The following is a 15,063-nucleotide window of genomic DNA, read 5'->3' on the forward strand; positions in this document are numbered from 1 at the left end:
TCCTGAGTCAAACTGACTTCCTCACCAGGGTTTGAGACCTCACTAATCATTGCTAATGGCAGCTACACTATAGCCTTTTGCTTTAGACACTTTTAACATGGCACATAACAGAGCCGATATTAGATATCTTCATTCGTATCATCAATCAGTAAGTAGATTAAATGCTTCCTGCCAGTCAGTCACTGTTCACACTAATCGTAAGTACAGTCCTATGCTTGTGCAATTAGTGCTTGCACAAGGTGAATAAGAATGAGCCTACAGTAATAGTGTCCTAGCATAGCTGGGCATAATCCCCTGCTTTGCCCTGGTACCTCCAGTCATCTGTGGTTGACATTTCTCCATTAACCTTTCACTCTACTACAGTCCCCTGTCGTTGCTGCACTTACATCAAATGCTAATTCACCCAGAATGCATAAAAGAGACATGGGGGGAAAAAAAAAAGAGAACACATTATGTCCATGAAAGGATGCACACCTGGGACCCAGCACGGCAGGCGTCTGGACTTCTGGACATTTCCTCCACTTGAAGCTCCCCCACCATCGGTTGTCATCCTCTGAAGCCATGCCAGAATCACTGCAGGAGCTCTGTAACTTTGGAACGTGGACTTTGGTGCGGCAGCCCACTACAGGGGTCAGGCTCGGGCAGGCGTACATATAGTGTAGACCTCCACATCACACGGTGTGGCTGTTTCAAGTAGAGAAAGCAGGGAGGTCAAACAGTCTGTCCTGAGAGAAATCAGCCAGATAGAGGATCATTTGAGGAATGAGGGGGCAGGAAGTGAGGCAAGGGAAGTTTGGAGGGGGGGGGATACAGCGGAGGGCAGTTATTACTTATGCAGAGAAAGAATCTTTTATTCTGACAAACCAAGTATAGAACGCTTCATATACAATTCAAAGACAACAATGATCTAAAAGCGGAACATTACTGTCATTGCCATATTATGCAGATGTAGGGGGGGCAGTTCCTTGACATCATTTAAGGAGATAAAAGATGGCATATTTTTTCCCAGTATTTTAATGTTACGTGCAGAATGTGCAGTTTTACCTATTACTTATAAGACTTGACTACACATTGCTATATCAAAGGTTTTTAAACCTCAGACTGAGATGCTCATGCAGTTTTGCTCCAAAATCTATAAACTGTTGAATAAAATATGACTGGGAATTTTCAGTCAGGGGCTGTAAGGTGTGGAAGAACTCAAATAATAATTTGAGCAAAATGTGACTCTTCTTACAATTGAATTCATGGGTGACGATACACATTTTTAAGGCTGTGACTGATGTTAACTTTAATTATAGACTAATCTTGTTAAGTTAATTCTTGTTTAGTTAATTGTTGAGAGATGAACAGGAAACCTTCAAATTGGACAAACTGGAGCCAGAGGATGTTTTTTTAATTAATACTTTATTTAATTGATTAACTAAAATTGTTGCTAATTCATTTGACTACTTAATATTTGATTAATCACTTCTGCTCTTTAAATCATGATAGAATTTTTATCAGTATGTTTGTATCCCTATCCTTATCTAATAGATATTCTTCAATTTCAAATGATTTTTTTTTTTTTTTTTTACAATTTTATGTTCCTGTTTTCTTGATTTTTGTCCGCTGTTTTGAAAAGCTGTCCTCAAATTAATAGGATTTGTATTTTTATATCATTTATTTTAAATTATGTACTAACCAGTTATAAAAAATAACTGGGCAGGTAGTTTAACTTTAAAAGACTGAACTTTGTCTCTCTTGAGAATTTGCAGCAACCTGCTGTTGATTTATTCACTAAGGTTAAAGGTGGACCATGTTGTTTATGGCTGCTAGTGCGAAAGTTGTCTAACTGTTTCACATTGCATGCTTGAAATGGACAAACTATGAAATGAAAGCTGGGTTTTAGACCCAAGCAAAGTGATTCTGCCTGAAAACAGGCTCCATATGGAAACAATCTCCAACCTACATTAGCGCTGTCCAGATTGGTTACCACAACAGATACCACTGCTGCCTTGGAGGGCGACTCCAGAACTGAGGTGATGAACGACTGCCTCATGTGAAATCAGGCGACCTGAAGTGAGGTTATTGCACTTTAGCTCACCCTGCATAAAAATAAACACAAAAGAGAAATACAGTTTAAGAACACAAACATAGCTGCTGAGTGAGCTGCTGGTTTTGATCACCATTTGAGATTTCTGTGGTTACATTCTGTTCAAACATTTAAAATCAAAATGGTACAAATTGTCAACTGTACCTCTGCCATGTAGTCATCGGGGATCATTTTGAAACACTGAAAGCTGCCCAATAACCTCACATTCATCTTCAGGGAGGAACGTTTAAGACCTCGGTGGCGTCGTATAAATCTTGCGGCAGGGCCTGAGCCAGTGGAACAGGACATGAAGAATTGAGCTGTAAATCATCCAACAAAGACTTGTGCATCACAAATGTTACAAAAGGATCTACAGTAAAACACACACTGTGTTTGTAACTATCTGACAGCAAGGGCTCAAGAGGAAATGTTGTTTCTGAAACATGAAGTGGGTTTGTGAAAGGAGTCTGCTTTGCCAGGAGGTAAAAGATTTGGGGAAAAAAAAGAACATTTTCTATGGTGACAATTTTTGAGACTTTTGAGACGCAAGAACGTGAGTCAACATTATTGTTCATTCTGGAAATTCTGAGCTCTAAGGATGGCAACATGGGTGTATCCAAGGCATTTTTCCATGTCGATTTATTAGGCATTGACCACAGAAAGAATAAAAACATTTTGATTGACACGGCACCACCCGACTCACTTTTTTATTATTACTTATATACTATGGCTTTTTATACCTTTATTTATTATGATGTTTTTATACCTTACTATACGTACTATGACTTTTTATACCTTACTATATTATGACTTTTTATGCCTTACTATATTATGACGTTTTATACCTTACTATATCATGACTTTTTATGCCTTACTATACTACATTTCATGCCATACTATACTATGAGGTTTTATGACTTTTTATGCCTTACTATACTATGACTTTTTATGCCTTACTATACTATGACTTTTTATGCCTTACTATACTATGACTTTTTATGCCTTACTATACTATGACTTTTTATACCTTACTTTACGATGACTTTTTATGCCTTACTATACTATGACTTTTTATGCCTTACTATACTATGACTTTTTATACCTTACTTCACGATGACTTTTTATGTTAGCATGCTGATGTTAGCAGTTAGCCAAAACACTATGCTTAAGTACAGCCTTACAGGGCTGTAGAAGTTGAGTTTATTAGGAATACATTAAAAGCCTACAAAGATTAACTGACAGATGAGCAAATATCATTGCTAACTCTGCAAATACTGAGCTGGTTAGTTTTGTGTCTGGATTCTTGATTTTGAAAGTTTTTCCAAACATGACAAAGGAGCTTATTATTCTTACATGGGCAGTCGAGTTTCTGTTCATTTCACTCCCTTCCCTCTGTGGTGGTTTGAGACCTCCAGGACATGTGTACATTTTACTTTCTTGAACCTTTGAGTTTGAGACTCGGGCAATTAAAATAAGACCATTGTGCTATATGTTAAAGAGGTCAACTGTGATCAACTGTGAATGCATTGATGAATTCTTTCTCTAAGGTCAAGCCACACATTCCCACTGAGACCAAACATGGTCTGACTCATGTAGTGCAAATGAGGCATTTGAAACACTTTGGCTATTCAGCTTTATCTCTTGCTATCTCCTTTTCACATCTCTTGCAGGACAGTCAACACATCCTTGCTGGATGAGGCTAATGCTTTCTTTAGGCTCTGGCATTTCAAAGTCCGGGATTCAAAAGGAGTAACAGTATCCAATTATGTGCAGCTTATTCCTGCTCGTCAGAATCATAAGCATGCTAGCAAGACAGCTTGGCTTGATAAGACACTTTTCAATATCAAGAGAGTCTCCTGCATCTTGTGGGCAGCTGGTTGATGGACTGTTCATCATGCAAAAGGTCACATACATGAACCAGTTACAACAGGAATCTTTTCACACAAAGAAGACACAAATGACATGAGGCAATTCTGTTTCTTTCATTTAGTTTTAGAGAGTTGATTAAGATGAATACTGCTGCATTCACAACAAGTGGACACATGAAAATATAAAGATAAGATTTGGATTAGAGTACTTGGGCTGAGCAACATCATTCAGTAAAATGAAAAGGGATGATTCAGTGAAGATTTGCTGAAGGCACACAGTTCTGACAACTTGAATAAAGTGTTTTTTCAAACTGCAAATCAGTGACGTCAATTTGACATCTTATAATAGACCCTGAAAATTTTACAAAGCCACTTTTTCATAAGAAATCACACTCTTTAATTAGCATGTCTTAGTGTGGAATAAATGGAACTGGGAATAGTTTTGAGCCTTGATGGAAAAAAATCTACTGAAGTCAAAGTGGATAAAATCATTTTGACTGCTTGTGTCACTGGCATCAGTAAATCATCACTGTTTGCCGCCATTTGAAGGAAAAAAAAACTAACTAAACTAAATTTGACCACTGTTGCATTTTCAGCAGTACCTGCGTGGATACTGTTGGTTCCCAAAAGATGTCAGTAATGTGCAGTCCAAAATTAGGGCTGCAAAAAACTGCCAATTATTTTCATTATAGATTGATTAAACCACTTTCTTATTTTCTTATTAATCAATTAATCATTTAAATAAGCATTAGTACAAGTCAAGTAGATGTTGCTAAGGTGCATGATTGTCAAGAAAGTCTAGAATGTTTCAGAAATTTGTGAAAAATACAAATTTTAATGTCTAGAATCCCAAGCTGATGTATTCCAATTGTTTGTTTTGTCCAACCAACAGTCCAAAACCAAAAATATAATAATTTTAATATAATATAAAATGGAGTTAATCATCTAATTGTCCCATTTTGAAAGCTGGAACTATTAAGTGTTTGGCATTTTTGCTTGAAAAATAAATAAAATGATTAGTTTACTATATGTTTCCACTATAGATGGAAGGTTATGAACAAAAATGTACAGGTTGTACATAAAACTGGAAATTGTATCCCTTTGGCTTTTACATATTGATCACTCCACTGGGCTGCTGTTTTGTGGGCCCCATGAGAATTTTGTCTTCCCATCAATCTCAGGTGAAAATGCCTGCGAGAGGCAGGAGGCCTCTGTGCAGTGACCCTTTCAAGATGTATGGTCTCCGTATTTGAATTCAAAAGGAAATGATCCTTCATCTGTAAATTTCACCGCTCTGTCCCAAATGAAATGGCCTGCGTGTGAAAGTGAACCAGCCCCCCACCGACCGATCCCCCCCAATCACCATATACCCTTAGGACATGCTTTGACTAGCATGGGGGTAGAAGGAAGCCCAGGCCTAATGCTTTGAGCAGTTATATGAGGTCCTCACAACTTCCACTGATTACACATGAAAAGACCACATAGGAGCCTTGGTTTCACAAGGCTCCTTCATTATGCTTTCATGGTGAGACAGTCCAGTGACCATATGCCTCATACATGTCGCTTATATTGTATGCAAAAGTCTGAGCACCGCTGGGCAAATGACATTATCTTGCTGTTCTTGATTTATGAATTTCCACCCACTCTTCATACTCTGGGATATTTTAGGCTGTGTTCAACACAAAGCATGTTTAACATCTACTCATAGAAATTCACTGATGTGCAGATCATGGAACTGTGGGGAATTGGTGGATTTTGATGTATGGATCATTGTGCTGTTGCAGTTTCTTGACTAAGTGCATGACATTGACATTGCATCCAGAATTTTCTAATATTTAGTGGAATCCGTTCCTCCCTTTGTCCCTCTGTCACTGGCTGCTACACAATCCAAAGCGTAATATTTCCATCTCCATGCTTAACAGCTGGTGTTTTTTTCTCCAAATATACCTTCAGTTACTGTGGCCAAACAGCTCAACTTTAATTCTATGATTTGCAAGGAAGAGTTGGTAAAAATTCCTAAATCAAGAATGGAAAGACTCTAAGCAAAGCTTAGCTCAGATTAGTGAACAAATTTATCCACACAGAAACTACATAGTTTTCGATTTCACAATAGCAAAATATATTGAAACGCACAAAACAATACAAAGAAAACACAACACTGAGAGGAATGCAAACAGAACACAACAAAAAGGCTGCCAGAGTCTCTCAGAAATGTTACAATATTAACATCTTGGGAGCAAGGTAAAGTAACATGAATAGATGAATTGGGTTAAGCACCGCACCCATTCACATAGCCAGGCAGGACAGAGACCCTATGGGTGTGGGGTAATATGACACTGCCAAGAAAAGTCCCTAAATTCTTTCAATTCTATCCCATGTATTGGGTTTGCACAGACGCAGTCTTTCCATTTGTATAATAGACACTTTCTCCTTGAGCCAATGCACGAAGCAGGGTGGAACGTTAGACCTCCAGGTCAAAAGTTATGTGTTGGTATGCACATGATGACCTTTTGATTAGTTTTTCGGTGAAGTTAGTCTTTAACATTATGCATAAATAAATAAATAAATATCTGACTTTATTGCACATCATAAACCTTGTGCTACAGGCAGAGCCCCCTTTATTGGAGAAAATATTGTTAGTCATCAATATCACCTCAGGACATTATCTAATTAATAAGCAACGTCGTGGCTAAAACAAACAACAAGCATATTATGTAGTTCTGGCTTCCTATTACATCCAGCGGCTGTTCACAAAATGAACAGATACAACATTTACATGGGACCATTTTCAAAGCATATAACATGAGCACCAATTTACCAAAACTATGCAGAATTTCCCAGATGACTCAGTACATACACAATCCTCTACAGACCACTCCAGCCCAGAGGAACCACTGCATCAGGTGCTTCTGTCTATACTACGATGCACTGAACGTCTTGTCCTCCAGATGGAAGTGCCTCTGAAGACCCGTGTTGTATGAAACTGAACTGTTCCAGAAAGTTTCATGATTGAGCTTAGAGGTGCAAAATCCACCAGGACAGAAAGTTGGATCCAAGCACAAGCTGGAAATGTGATTAAGGCCTGAACCTCTGTGGTAGAGGATCCACACAACAAATCCCAGACCCAACACCGTAATTCTGCTGTGGTTCCTCAGGAGACATTTAGCATTTTGTTAACATAAACCTGTTTAGTGTGACATGGGATGTAGGCCCCTGAAGTGACAGATGTTTCTCTTTAATGTGATGGGAAGTAATTTTTTTTAGTAGGGGGAGGGGATATTTTGTGGAGCTGAGTGAGAGATGCTCAGGGTGCTTCGGGCTGTTTGAAATCCTGGGCTGATCCGGTCTTTTTCTCGAGAAAGGTATGCACGTTGATATGGAATATACAACTCCTCTGTTTCAGAGAGAAAATAAACCGCTCCATCCTCTTCTTCTTTCCTCTCATCTGTCAGTCCACAAGTTAAGAAAATAGTGGCTTGAAGTTATTTAAAATACTTGGGAGTTATACTTGGGTGTCATTGTAGCCTCAAGCAAGGTACTCTTAAAATGAAATCGTTTCACATACTAAGTAAAAGAGGGACCTCTTACAAAAAGAACTCTAATATTCACTCTGAAATGGGTTTTATGTTCATATGAGAAATTTCTGGTTAAAATTCATTCCTTCTGGGATTTGTGAAAAAAACTTTTGAGCCATTGAACTGCCTTGGATGGAAATGGCCTCACTCCATGCTTCAGACGATCTTCCATCTTCATCTGCTAACTAGAGGAAATGTATCACAGATTTTGCAACACTGTAGTGTTTGTTCAGTTGTAATAGGACAGCTCGAGCATTGTATAGAAAGAGCACAAAAACAAAGGCTTCTCTCATGAAGCTGTTGGCCTGTTTGTGTGGCTGGTTGAAGAGTCTTGAGACACCAGAGGGAAATCCACCAGACCTTCAAAGGGACAGCGCAGTGGGGAGTGTTGGCAGACTGCTGCATACCTTACAACACAACCCCAGTTAACAGATGAGCACACATAAACACAGCATCACTCACCATTACGGATGAGCAAGCAATACACCAGCTAACATATTTACATTTACAACAGTGATTCACAAAAAAGGGGGAATTTGTGCATTTGTTACAGGGTACATGGAAAGACTGGAGAGTACCAATCGTAGTATTGTAGAGTAAAAATACTACCATTTGATTAACAAATATATCCATGGATCAGTGTGTGAAAACTAGTTAGCAAGCGAGCAGAGAAGTTTAAACAGCTACCTAAACTAGCTACTTAAAGGTATTAAGTCAATCTTGAAAACGCTACAAGTACTGAATAAACGCTCAAATAGTTCAGTGGAAGTGATAGATAAACAGTTGAAGTTGTTAGCCAAAAGTCATGGACAAATGGTTGAAATAGTTGGCTAAAAGTATGCTGTTAATGGTTAAAAAAAAAAAAAAAAAGGCGTTGTCATATGAATGCAAACTTGGCAAACATCCGGTAACATCCAGTTTAAAGTCTATTAAAACTAAAGACTGATTGTGACACCTGTTAACACGATGTTCTGACCCATTCGTATTCAGTTACTACGTTATTACATAACTACTCAGTACTCATGGGTAGGAACCACAACCATCTTCGAACTTGGCCTCATTTCGGTAACACACCTGTAAAGTTTAGTGACTGAATCTTTCTCGGTTATGCCGCTGTAGCAGTGACAAAGTCTGTCCACAAACAGACCGTCATACACATGCCTCATTACTCAAAACTGCCTCTGTGGTTCTTCCTGCTACAGCAGGTTTCTCCAGGACAATATATTGCCATGATAAAACTCACTTTCACTCTCGCTCACACACGCACATTTGCGCGCACACACACAAGTTGAAAATAATTACAGCTCTGCTGTGGCTGGTAATTTAGAACACAGGTAATTGTGAATGTTTGATAGCTCTTACTGCATATATGTATACGTAGTATGAAACAGATGTTTCTATGAGACCTTTTTCCATACGCACATATACAAGTACACACTCTCACACACACTGAATTATAGATGCAGAAACAGGAAATTCCTCCCTTTACCCTCTGTCACTCAGGCACCGACCTTGCAACAAATCAATTAGTAGTGCTGCAGGCAATCAGCGGACCTCCCTGGAGACTCTATGAATGCACCCTTAATTCACGAGGGCCTCTTGGACCTCACTCCACAGTACCTCCCTGATGGGTGGCCACTGCTCCTGTTCATTCAAACACGACAGTCATTTCACGCAGTACAAATCAAAAAGCAGCAGGGGTGAGATCGCTTTGTTTTCTCTGCCGTGGGGCATCCTGTCTTGTCCATAAAGGGTCCTCTCCTGTGTGGTCAGGTGCCTTCACGACCACTGTGAAGGTCCCTCACTGTATCCTTTATAATTTGTTCTATCTGCCTTTAGGGGCTTTTTGTTTTTTATAGTGCTCCTCCAAGGCAAGTGCTGATGTAAAAAACAAACTATAAATTTGATTATCCTGGCTGAAATTTCCTGAACATATGTTGAACATTATTAAAACCTAAACAGAATTTCATATTAAATCCCCATTGTTTTAATTGATGAGTGTTGACACAATTAATGATAAATTGATATGTACTGGCAATCCATTAATCATTTATCAAGGAAAATTTCTAGTGTTTGTTGGTCCCAGCTAATCAAATGTGAGGATTTGTGTTTTTTAATCTATAAATGTAATAAATAATAAATAAGATGTGGTTAAAATAATTAATGAAAGAAAAATTATGTAAGCATGAAACTGAAAAATTCAACACATTTTCAAAGTTAGCTCATTATGAAGTGTTATTTCCTGCTTCAACAGTTTACTGCAGCTCATTTTTGTTTTATTGTAGTTTCTATGTCATTCAAAATGTCCTTTTATTATTATATTCTTGTTAATATTATGTCTGTCAATCAAGATGAACAGGGCAGAGCCAGTTATGTGATTGGCTTTTCACACAAAACATAAAACTTGTACTGGGTACCTTATGTTCTGATACGTTATAGTCGAAACAAATAAAGTACAAGACAGATAATCAATAAGGCTGGGTTACAAATATCTACTTCATGATTTCCTGGACTACTACATAAATCTTATATTTTACCTAGATTGTCACCATGTGGTCGTGTGATAATCCCATGAACACATTTTATGTTTCTGATATTAAATGAACTTTTAATATATATATGTATTTTATAATATTATAAAATACAACAAAGCAAAACAAATTTCACATTTGAGGAGCTGAGACCAGAGAATGATTCACATGATCAAATTAGTAGCCAATGGATTTTCTGCTGATGAAATAATCAGTCAATAGACTAATCTTGTACACTGTGCAATGACAATAAAGGCACTGAATGAATTGGATGAATGAATCACTTTAACCCTCGTATTATGTTGAAAAAAAATTACATTGATTATGTTGCGGGTCATTTTGACCCGTACTGTGTAAATGCACGCAAAACAGTCAAGAAAACAGGTTAAACTAATAACCAATTTATTTTAGATTATATAAACATTTAGAAAAGTGACATACAATACATTTTTAATTCCAACACTATATTTAAGAACTATTTTGTTTAAGTTTTTCCCTCTTCACAAACACATTTCTTTTTAACTTTAACTTTAAGATGCGCCATTTTCTCCGATTTTCAACATTCAACATTTTCAATGTTCTCCACTTGATGGGCAGAATGTTACTGTGTGCTTTCTGCAGATGTAATTCTTGCATTTCACACAACAGGTACTGGTTTTACTGTCCTCTCGGGAGGGACAGACCTGGCATCTTTTCCATTTCTTTCCACCTGTGTCCACTGGATGTTGGTTGGGTGACCTGAGCTTCACCTTTTCAATGACAGCTGTTGCTGCTGGGGATCGAGCTGGCCTGGCTCGCGTCTGGATCTTGGGAGTGACAAGTGCTTTGCCGAGTTCTTCCAGGAAAAGCCGACGTTGGTACAATTTGCCGGCATTCCATTGCTGGTTGATTTCAGTCCACAGGACATAGGCATTGTAAGCAGACACGTCCACAATGTTGTAGAAAATCACCAAAGGCCAATGGGCAGTCTTGCGCTGGCAGCTGTATGTTGCTGTGACTTTGTCCAGATTGTCAACTCCTCCTTTGGTGGAGTTATAATCCAGGATAATTTGTGGCTTCATGTCTTCTCTTGTGCTCAGAGATGCATCTGTGTGCATTGTACTCATTACAAGAACATTCTTGTTTCTCTTTGGGCAGTATGAAACAACTGTTGCTTTCTCAGTGAAAGCAAATATGGAGGAATGCAGAGGTCTGCCCTGTATCTTCAGAATTTCACTGGGAAGTTCTGGCTTATTTCTTCTGACTGTTCCCAACATGGTCAGCTTTCTCTTCTGAAGTTCATCTCCAAGGCGGTAGGATGTAAAGAAGTTGTCACAAGTGATGTTATGACCTTGCAGCCCTTCTGGGTCAAAATGACCCGCAACATCATCTTTGTATACAAACTCTGCACAGACACTCCACTACACATCAAAGTGTCCAGATTTTACAAACCAGTTCATGACCCTAGATGAGGAAAAGTCACCAAATTTCATGAAGGAAAAAAAAGGATAACCAGTACTTTTGTCAACACAAAAACTGAAACGGGTCAAATTGACCCTTAACATAATATGAGGGTTAAATCTGGTGGTGCCAATCAAATAAATATTTGCCAGAATTGTGCATGAAAAACAGGTGTCCACCTTATGTTAATGTACGAGACAAGACCACACGTTGCACAGGAAAAGATATTATTTAGGTCTGTCTCTCATTAAGTTCGTGTCTCCACCCATTACATCGCATTGGGAAATGTATATAAATGATTGGCGAATAGCACACATTAGTTCTGCTAATTGCACATATTGCAGGCTTATCTGCTAATCTTCCATGCACTGCTCCAAACTTCATCCTGGGCTGTCTTGGCGTTTCCGTTTAGGGAACCTGACACTCACTCCGGCTTCCAGCCATTCAGTGTTTATCAGCAGGATCAATGCAGCATCTGTGCCTTTCTCCCCATGAGACTCTGTGGGATGTAATCCTTCTCCAGCCGAGCGGATCCTGAATCTTCCCATTCACTCTCGCTCCCGAGAGGACACGGGGGCACATTTCCCATGGACCTGAATAACTGTGCATGCTATTTGTGCAATGTATTACAGGACAGTTGTACCATAAAATGCCTAAATGCCTATGGTTCAAATTACCTTGTAGTGTAACTATTAACATATTATGACCCTCGGTGAAAAAACTAATCTAGACATGGACGCTTGCCCTTACGTTACCTTATGAGGATACTCATCTCACACAGTGGGGAAATAGGTCCAAGCTCAGTTCAAACAAAATGCTGTGGCTTTTCTGTGTTTAACTGTGACTTTCTACTGATTTCCCTGGGTCATATTTCCCTGAGTAACATCAGTATGAATTGGAGATGAACATATCCCCAGGGAATTACACAGTTTACAGGGAAAAAAACAGATTGGTGTTCGGGGAAATTAACCAAATTACAACATGAGATTTAATAAAGCAAATGATTCAATCTTAATCAATCAATCAAATACTTAAAATAAACTAATGACCACACAGAATGCACATAGAATAACAAATTGTGGTAAAAGGCTAATGATTCATTTTCCAAGTAAGAAAATTAGGTGGTTTGTGATTTCCCTGTTTAATTTGCTTATGAAAATTGGCTGCAGTTTCACACAAAGTTTATTTTGAGCAAGTACAGTCACCAACCTTTGTTCAATTGTCAACAGGATAATGAGACCAATTATCACCTAAGTTAATGGATATTATTATTATTATTATTATTATTATTATTATTATTATATAATTTATTACAATTATCTAAATCAGCTTTGATTGTACCACTTTATCAGCTCTTCTATGAAGAACTGCTGGTGGTTTTTTGAGGTGAAGGTGAAAAGAAACCCTGGAGGTGTCATGAATTTGTTCTTTTGCAAAAATCTTAAAAGTGTAGTTGTTAATGGCCACAATGTGTTTTAACTCACTTAGTTTGCAACGGTCTCGGATTTAAAATTGCTATTATTAACCATGCATTCCCTTGAGCCTGCTTTTCACAAAGTAATGCTCATTATCACCTTATAAAACCATGGCGTGGTCGACAGCGAGTCGATGGTAACCAGCAGCTTGGACTGTTCTTATGCACTGAAAAAGCCTCCAGAAAGGAGGAAAAAAGCAAAGAATTTGGGTGAAATCCTGCATGGAGTGATGGGTAACACAGACTGTATAGCCTACGGATAGAAATGGAGGAGAGTGAACCTAAAAAATGAACTTGAAAAATGGTAAAAGTGTTTATTTACTGGTATGTCTTCCTTTGGTGACACACAAGGGATGTTGCAAGCGATGTTATTGGCAAATATCAAACATGTTTGAAAAATAAATAAAATCTTTATGAGAACAACAGACGGCACGAGTTCCCAACAACAACAATTAGAACTGAACCAAGAGAAAACCTAAGAAATATTCAGCCATACTGTTTGATCCCAAGCTAAAACACCAACTGGTAACAGCGCATCATCAATCATGCTGCCACAGTCCAAAAACTGAGGATCTCAGCCTTTCACCAGATCAAACTCAAACTCCACTGAATCAAACATTTCTGATTCAGCGGATGGTGTTGCATCAAACAATGAAACTCTCTGTTCTTTCAACAAAGGAACACTGATGACTTCCTCATCCATATCTATGCATGAAGCTTTAAAAAGCTTAAATAAGCTGCTCTTAATGCTGTAACAGTAAATTACGCTGAGCTAACAAGCCACTTGAGAAATGCGTCTGTAGGGACACTGGAAGACAAAGAACAAATAAATAGTTTCTTGTCTCTGTGAAAAGACAAAGAGTAAAGTGTGTTATATTGCAGTGATTTCCAGCTTAACTATCAAGTGAAGGCACTATGAGATCTGGGGACCTGAAGTTGGAGCAGTTATTTATTAAAGCAGGAGGAGATGACACCTACAGCAGATTGCCTTATTATTTATAATGCTCACTACACGTTATGTGAGAGGTTTTACAATGACAGCTTATGAGAGAACTGCTGTGAAGAGAGTTAAGTAAAAATCATGACACAACTTCTCTTGTGCTGTTCATTGACGGGTCATTTATTTAGAGCCTGTATTAACTTAGAGTTTCTAAGGTGATGTATAGGTTATACTGTATGTGCGGTAAATGTGTTTCTGGTGAATTGTTCAATTAGACATTAACGATTAAAGAACTTTTTCTTCATGTATAGAGAAGTGTAATTATATTTATTCAGAAACTACTGATCCAGCAGATTCCCAAATATTGTTTCTTATTTACTGCCCCATAAAATTGTAGTGAAAGTTTAAACCCCCCCCTAAAATAAACTGTCCGATTATAGCGTTATTTTAGAAAGGACAAACAGTTTTATTATGTTCTTATATTGTACTATAATACCAGGAAGAACCAGCCCTTTAGCCTTTCCTCTTGTTTACATCATCATGCAGCACTGACTTAGCATGATATCATATCTATAGCCATCAAATATGCAAAACATGGATGCACTTTTCTCATTTGGCCAGAAACATATTAAAAACAAAGAGTTTTCACCCAGCTCAGAATTAAATTTAGCCAGCTAGCAACAGCTGACTAAATGCAAGAATTATCATTTCAGCCAGCAAAGTCGACAGTAACCAGCTAAAAATGAGAAGCCTGCTTTTGTTTTCCTCTCACTGAAATGAAACATCTATAGTTGCAAAAATAAACATGAATGTGACAGTTATCATTCAAACGACAATAATTACTCTTCAACTTAAACCAAAGTTATCACAAATTTGAAAACAATGTACATCTCCATTTATAGTTAAGATGTGATGTGGATTTGCAGCCTTGAGTTACTGTGAGTCAGTGGTCAGCTCACGTTGGCCTGTAAACAGCTTGTGGCTTCTTTCCAATTGGTTGAAATCTTAAACTTGTTGGGAAAACAGCCAATTACGTTCTTGTTCTTTGTCTTTAGAAAAATATGAAAGTGTAACTTTATTTTTCCTTCATTGAGACTTTTCATTCTGACTTCTTATGATGACGTTTGTCTCCTATATTTGTACAATACATTCTAATCTTCAACC

General features: G+C 38.0%; 1 long non-coding RNA gene across 3 annotated transcripts in view; it reads right to left on the minus strand.

Annotated features, from left to right (window-relative positions):
* Positions 1–29: 29 nt before the first annotated feature.
* LOC130173549 (uncharacterized) overlaps positions 30–15,063 on the minus strand; it is an 83,340-nt gene continuing 68,306 nt past the window's right edge. For 2 of the 3 annotated variants that reach the window (XR_008828447.1, XR_008828448.1), the window contains exons 2-3: positions 1,949–2,358; positions 30–684 (exon numbers count right to left, since the gene is read on the minus strand). This is a non-coding gene — a long non-coding RNA (uncharacterized LOC130173549). Of the gene's footprint in view, positions 685–1,948; positions 2,857–15,063 lie in introns of those variants that run through there. The other variant, XR_008828446.1, reaches the window with a different exon arrangement.

Source organism: Seriola aureovittata, chromosome 8 (genome assembly GCF_021018895.1).
Source record: "Seriola aureovittata isolate HTS-2021-v1 ecotype China chromosome 8, ASM2101889v1, whole genome shotgun sequence".
NCBI classification, from domain to species: domain Eukaryota; kingdom Metazoa; phylum Chordata; class Actinopteri; order Carangiformes; family Carangidae; genus Seriola; species Seriola aureovittata.